Below are 7,974 nucleotides of genomic sequence, written 5' to 3'. Positions count from 1 at the left end.
TATATATATATATATATATATATATATATATGGCATATATTTAGTGAATATATATATATGGCATATATTTAGTGAATATATATATATACATGGCATATATTTGGCATATATTTAGTGAATATATATATATATAGCATTTATATATATATAGCATTTATATATATAGCATTTATATGTATTATATGTTATAATATAATATATTGGATATTATATGTTATAATATAATATATTGGACTAAGCATAGCATTTATATGTATTATATTATATGTTATAATATAATGTATTGGACTAAGTATTTTAAAAATCTTCTTCCCCTTCCTTCTTCCTCTTTGTCTCTGACATGCTAGCAGTATTCCAATGTATATAGAATGATTACTAGCAGTAATGCCTCAAAACAGCAGGGGTCTATTCTGTCTGTTAAGCATTATTAAGACAGTGAATCTTTTTAACTAAGAGAAAAGGAAGCTAGATATAAAAGCATTCCACAAAATTGGTAATCTCTTCAATTTCTTTTCAATTTTAGTTTCCAGTATCAGTGAAACCTCTGTAGAAGCACTATTTCTTAGTGTTTTTTACTGTACAGGAAGAATGTGCATTGTGATGTAGATCAAAAATTATTAAGCAGAACAGATTTAATATATTCCAGTGTTACAGCACATTAGACAGTGTTATCACAAAAAAAGGAAGAAAATGAATCATTTAAGAAATAATTTTAGTAGGCCTACCCATTTCTAGTCATTAGCCATTCAATAATATCTAGGACACCAGCAAATTTAGAAGTCATTGAGTAAAAGGTTAGAATAATATTTGACTGTACTATCCCCCTCCTATACAATACTCACTATGAACCCCCACACATTTTTTCCATGCAATAACTCACTCAATTGCTTATGAATTACCTTGGGATGTTAAAGGAGTATGTTTAACTAGAACCCCTTATGCTAAATCTGGAAAAAATGTAGTTCTGGATTAGGGAATGGCAGAATGGGAAAAGATATAGTTATCAGAGATTAAATTATTAAAAATTGCAGTAGGACTGAGCAAGCTTTAAATCATGATGGTTGAAAGTACATTTTTAATTAATTTTCACCTACTTTAAAAGAAAATGTGATTTACATATACAATGGAATATTACTCAGCCATCAGAAAGAATGAATACCTACCATTTACATGGGACTGGCAAGTTAAGGCTGAAATCCGTAGGGCAGGCTAGCAGGAAGGGCAGGCTGGACCTTCTGGGCACCAGCTGAAGCTGCTCTTCACGGTAGGATACCTACCATTTGCATCGACATGGATGGAACTAGACGGTATTATGCTAAATGAAGTAAGTCAATCAGAGAAAGACAATTATCATATGGTTTCACTCATATGTGAAATATAAGAAATAGTGCAGAGGATCATAAAGAAAGGGAGGGCAAACTGAATGGGAAGAAATCAGAGAGGGAGACAAACCATGAGAGACTCTTAACTCTGGGAAACAAACTGAGGGCTGCTGAAGGGGAGGTGGGTAGTGGAATGGGGCAACTGGGTGATGGACGTTGAGGGCATGTGATGTGATGAGCACTGGGTGTTGTATGCAACTGATGAATTATTGAACGCTACGTCTGAAACTAATGTTGTGCTATATGTTGGCTAATTGAATTTAAATTAAAATAAATAAATAAATAAATAAATAAATAAATAAATAAAACCAGATGAAGCCCATTGTTTTATTTAGGAAGCCCCTAGAATGCTTAAATGAAGCAGTTCTTTTTTTATTCCCTCATTCACTCAGCAAATATTTATTGAATGTTTAGTAGGTGCCATGTATCATCCTAAGCAATCTTATAGGTCACGAAATAACTGCTGGCATTATTTATCACAATTGCAACTTAAAATGTTTGGGAGGGCAGTAAGTTTCTTGGGTTAAAAATGTACATATCTAAAAAACAGAAAATTATTTTTATTGTTTCTTTTATCAAAAAAGATTATACATCCATTGTAGAAAAATCTGAAGATATGGGTCAAAGAACAGATTAAATAAATTCTTTTTTAAATTATTATTATGTTCAATTAGCCAGCATATAGTACATCATTAGTTTTTGATGTAGTGTTCTGTGATTCATTAGTTGTGTGTAACACCCAGTGCTCATCACCACACATGCCCTCCTTGATGCCCATCACCCAGTTACCCCATCCCTCCACCCACCTCCCTTCTGTATCCCTCAGTTTGGTTCCCAGAGTCCAGAGTCTCTCATGGTTTGTCTCCCTCTCTGATTTCTTTCCATTCAGTTTTCCCTACTTTCCCCTGGTATCAGTGTCAACACTTTTGAGTTGTATTCTTTTCTCCAGTTTTTCTGTCTCTGTCTCTCCATCTCTGTCTATTTGTGTGTGTGTGTGTGTGTGTGTATGCAATTATTATAATTGCCTTCTCTTAACTTTTATGATAATTTTATCATGATTATTTATTAACCATATTATATGAGTATTTATATGAGTATATTTAATTTCATTTGTAATTCGGTAACTTCTAAAATGGAATTTGAGGTTGTTTAGCAATATAACTATTCCATCACTTAAACTGCCTATTTGTTGAACATCTACAATATGCAAATTGGTATGTTGGGTATTATAAATCTAGTGACAAAAGAAAAACTCTGTAGTAAACAGAGGGCAGAGGGAAAAGCAATCATAAGAAATCGTAGTTGATACAAGCTATTGTAATTGTGAAATTATCAGAAATACATGGCAAGTCAGTGTTTATCAGTTAGATATAATTAAATGCAGCACTCCATTGTCTAATTCCTTTGTTTTGGATTGCTACTATATAAGGAATTACCAGACCTAAATATATAATACTTCACGTAGATTTGGGCTGTCTACCCATAGAAGCTGTTAGAACAGAAATATTTCTTATTCTTTCAGTAGATGGACTGCATAATTTATCATTTCTCTAGTAATGCCCTAACAAGAAACTGCCATTGTTTTTCATCTGTACCCTGTATGAAATATGTAGCAGTAGAATGATATGATTTTAAAGTATTAGTTTTGTTCAAGATTAATTGCTTTTTTTCCCTTTAATAAGAAGTAGGAGACATATTATAGGATTAAGATACTCCAGGGGATGTTTTATTGATCCACTAATACATGATTTGGGTGGTTAAAGCACTTAGCCTTTAGGTTTGCAGCTCATAATGTACCCTAGGCATGAATAAATGGAATAATAAAATGTACCCTGGAGTGTCTTGATGCCATATTAAAAATAATAAAACACATGAACTGATATATTCTGAATTCAAATAAAGAAAAGGTTAGCTATGCAAACATTCAGTACTCTGAATTGAATTAAATTGATACTTTGTAAAAGCCTAATAATATGGTTACTATACATAAAATTTTATTCTACTCAGTGTATATTGTTAAATTTGTTTTCTAAAAATCATTTAATGGACTAAAAAAAATTTTTTTATTAATTTTGAAGGACCCAAAGCCAAATATTGAATATTTAAGCTCAGAGGTACCCTACAGTAACATTCTTAACATCTCTGCTTTCAAAAATAACATTTCTTTCATGATTTATTATGTTATTTAACTTCTGGGTCTTGTTCTCAACTCTGGGTTAATTTATTTTTATTTAATTCACTTTAAAATGTATTGTATACTTTCAACATGACAAGAACTGGGCCAGGAACTATGCCAAGTACCGAAGATTCAAAGATGAATAAAGTGCATTCCCCACCTTTAAATAGTCACTCTAGAAGTGAAAACAGCATATGAGTAATTTCATACAAAGAGAAAAGTACTATAATTCAGAGTCCTGTCTACTTCTGCCTTTGGGATAGCTTTACAATGAAGACACATTAAAAAGATAAAGAAAGGATTTGAGAGTAAGGTGAAAGGCTGTGGAAGAGCTAATGAGGTGAATCGGTATCACATAGTGAGGAGTGTTCTATGACCTGTGCGATTTTGGATTTCTTCCTGAAGGCAATAGAAGGCTACCAAATGCTTTTGTTGTTCTATTTATTTGTTTTATTTTATTTATTTATTTTTTTTTTTTTGCAAGGGAATCAAAAGAGCAAATTTATCTTTTGGAAATATCCCTCTAGCAGCAGTATGGAAGATTGATTGTCCTGGAGTGAAGTAATTACCAAAGTTTAAGGGAGAGATGGTGAGGGACTAGAAAGAGTGGGAAGGAAATGAAGAGCAAGATTTGAGGAAAATGTCTGAGTTAAAGTTTTTTCCTTCCCAATGCATACCTGCAGACAGCATGTCTTAGTGACTAATAAAATCTAGGAATGTTGGGAGTCGAGGGCAGGAAGAAAAGAAGACTTTTGGAATATTTACTCCTCTTTACCTGGAGCAATAACTAATACTAGCTGAAGGGGAGTAAGCACCTTTTGTAATTTTATTAATCTACAAGTCTCAGTGTAAATTTTATTTCCTGCAGGAAATATTTCCTAAGTCAGCTGGTCTAAGATCTCAACCTCTGTCTCTCTGTGTGTCTGTCTCTCTAGTTATATATACAGTTGACCCTTTCTTCTGAACAAAATATTCACAACAGCCTTGTTTTGGTTTTGAAAAGGAAAGAAAACTTTATCATTATTATAGAAACCTAATAGAAACAGAATAGAAAAGGGATCTACACGTCGATGAAGGTAATAGTAGGCAAGAAATGAGAATAAGGCAAAGTTACATCAAATTGGGTACTTAAAACATCCAACCCCATTAGCTGGGGAAGCCCTATGGAAACAGCCTGGAGTCCCGATTGTGAGGCCTGGACAGAGGGTCCTCCCCTCAGGTGAGACTTCCAGTTGACCATCTCCATAAGGGCTATATTTATAGGGCAAATAACAGGGTTTAAAATGAAATGTTTGTTTACCTACATGCAGTTTGGAGTCAGCTGCATTTCTATGTTATCGTGTTTTTACATTTTCAAGGAGCCTGGGCTATGTGTGTCTGTCTCCCCTCCTAGATTCCATTCTGGGGAGCCAGCCCAGCCTGAAGCAGGAGGGAATGTGAGGCAAGGGTTGCAGCTCTTGGTATCCAGAACAGTAGGCCAGTTCTGACCTGGATGCCAGATTATATATTTTAAATAACCAGGCTCCCAAGTTTATTTACATTGCAAGAGTCTCACAAACAACATTTCTTAGCCTGCTTGTGTATGTGCAAGTCCATGTGGTCGGTTATGCAGGACAAATCACAAAAACATCTACCCATATAGAACACCCTTGAACAACACAGGTGTGACTGCACAAATCCACTTATATACAGATTTTTTCAATAACTATATTGGAAAATTTTTATTTTATAAATAAACATGAATTCCTTTTTCATATCATCTTTTCATCTTGATGTCTAGTGTTTGTAATATGTATAACATCTACAGTGTTTTGTATCACAGAAGACAGTATTGATGGAGGTACTAACAGATGATTTGCTTTGTAAAAACGTTAATTTACACTATTGATAAATGCAGTGCAGTACTGTAAATGTATCATCTCTTCCTGATGATTATCTTAATAACATTTTATTTTCTCTTGCTTACTTTATTGTAAGAATACACTATATAATACACATAACATACAAAATATATGTTAATTAACTCTTAGTCATGGGTAAGACTTCAGGTCAACGGTAGGCTATCAGTTGTTAAGTTTTCCAGGAGTCAAAAGTTATACATAAATTTTAAACTGGGGGGGGGGGTTATTGTTCAAGGGTCAACTATACACACACACACACACACACACACACACACACACACATATATATATATATTGCATAATTTTGTGAAATCATTTTGGTGTACTATTGAAAATGACTGTGCTGTCCCCTGGTAAAATAGCCGGAGCTGGAGCCCTGTCTTGTTTATCTTAATATTTCTAAGGCTTAGCATGATGCATGTCATAGGGCATTATCAATACTATTGAAATAAATGTACCTGGAGAATTAGTCATGCTTATTGACTCAGAGAAATTTTGGAGATTAAATAGGCCAAAACAATAACAACAAAAACAAAACAAGACAAAAATAAATACTGAGGAACAGTAGAGCTACTTCATTGAGTGATGAGAGGTTGTTCATAGACATTTTACCCTCAGTACTCTATGCTGCTCCCATAGTGGTCTTTCAACTCTGTAAATCTATTCAGGTTATTTCCTTTATTAGTACCCATTTATACTTCTCTATTACTTTCCAAAAGAGATTCAACTCTCTTAGTAAATAAACAAAGTCATTGAAGATCCAGTAACTGCTTACATTGCTCATTGAAACTCATCACAAGCCAAGTTCTCACATACAGCATGTGGTTCAATTATACCAAAATGCTTGCTGTTTTCTTACACATCATGTTTACTCACTTCTTGATATTTTATACATGTTGCTTCCTCAAGCTGAAAATTTCTATTTATCTGTCAAGTTTCAGTGCCAGTTTCATCCCCTAGTGGAAGACTTCCCTGTCACTCTCTGTCTAAATGAGATATTCTGCCTTTCCTTCCCATAATGTATCTTTATTCTACCATCTAGTACACTATGTTATTACCTCTTCACTTTTGACTGTGAAGTGAAACTCATTCCTAGCTCAGTAAATGTTACAAGTTGGCACTCAATAATCATTTTTGAATGAACAGGAAATTAAGTTTCTTGTTGATGCCCCAATTCTACTGCTTTCCTGTAAAGCAGTTATTTGTACATTATGTACACCAATCCTTTTCTCAAACAGAATTAGGAAACACAGAAGAATAGTACAGGAAAAAAAATTAAGTTATTCAAAAATTAGGAAAGGAAGGGGATGCCTGTGTGGCCTAGTCGGTTAACATCTGACTTTTGATCTCAGCTCAGGTCTTGCTCTTAGAGTCGTGAGTTGAGCCCAGCATCAGGCTCCACTCTTGGCGTGGAACCTACTTTAAAAAAAAATAGAAAAGAAAGAAAAAGCTATAAAGTAGGATCCAGAATGATACCTATTAGCAGTCTGGTCCAGCTGAGATCAGATAAATAGTAGCTGTGTTTACAAAGGTAATTAAACACCATAAAAGAATCTAACAAAGAATCTATTGAAGATAAAAAGAGGTAGTTCATTAAAATTAACAGCATTTTGTATTTATACTTCAAACCAGCAAAACAAAAAACAATACATTGTGGAAGATAGAACTACAGAAATGCATAAAACATTCTACTTTATATTTTCAACATTGTTGGAAAGGATGATATGTAACTTGACTCTATATAAGGTGCATTCCAAAGGAATAGGAAATAATCAGCTTTTAATTGTAGCAGAAGAGAGTGGAGAGAGGAGTAACTTGTTCAATTACCTATGTAATTCTTGTCCTAGCAATATGATGTTCTGATTCAATGTGGACTTCCCACTGTTGCCACAAACACTTGAAAATATTAGATAAGCTATCATGAACTAAATAGTAAATGCATAATTGAGTGCAAAAGAAGTCATGAAAAGGAAATCCCCAGAAGGCACAAGCAGAGAATGAACTTGGGGCTAAAGCAGTAACCTTTTGTGCTGATATAGTTGCAGTGGGTAGCCAGGTTTGATATCAGAATTAGATATACACATTTAATGGCCACGAGTTCTATAGAGAGGTCTGTTTTTTAACAGATATTGGTAATTTTTGCTCTTTCTGTCACTCCCTAACTGGAAAAGGTTAATCAATATTATCAAAATATCAGACTTTTAAAGAACCCATGTGTGGTTCCATTGATTTTGTTTATCTGCTCTTAATTTCAGTGTTTTTAAAACCACTTATCTTTATTGGAACTTATTTAAAATATCAATTTACTAAATTTATCTTTATTGAAACACTATCAAAACTTGAAACTTATCTTTATTATTTTATTTTCTGCTTGCATTGAGTTTTATTTTCTCTTTATTTTCTAGTTTCTTAATGTGGAAACTTAGATTATTGATTTGATGTATCTTCTTTCCTAATATAAGCATTCAGTTTTATATATGTCCCTCTAAATTCTGCTTTACTGCATCTCACAAAT

The sequence above is a fragment of the Ursus maritimus genome, unplaced genomic scaffold (assembly GCF_017311325.1).
Source record: "Ursus maritimus isolate PB19 unplaced genomic scaffold, ASM1731132v1 scaffold_21, whole genome shotgun sequence".
Lineage (NCBI taxonomy): Eukaryota > Metazoa > Chordata > Mammalia > Carnivora > Ursidae > Ursus > Ursus maritimus.
Note: the sequence above shows the minus strand (reverse complement) of the source record.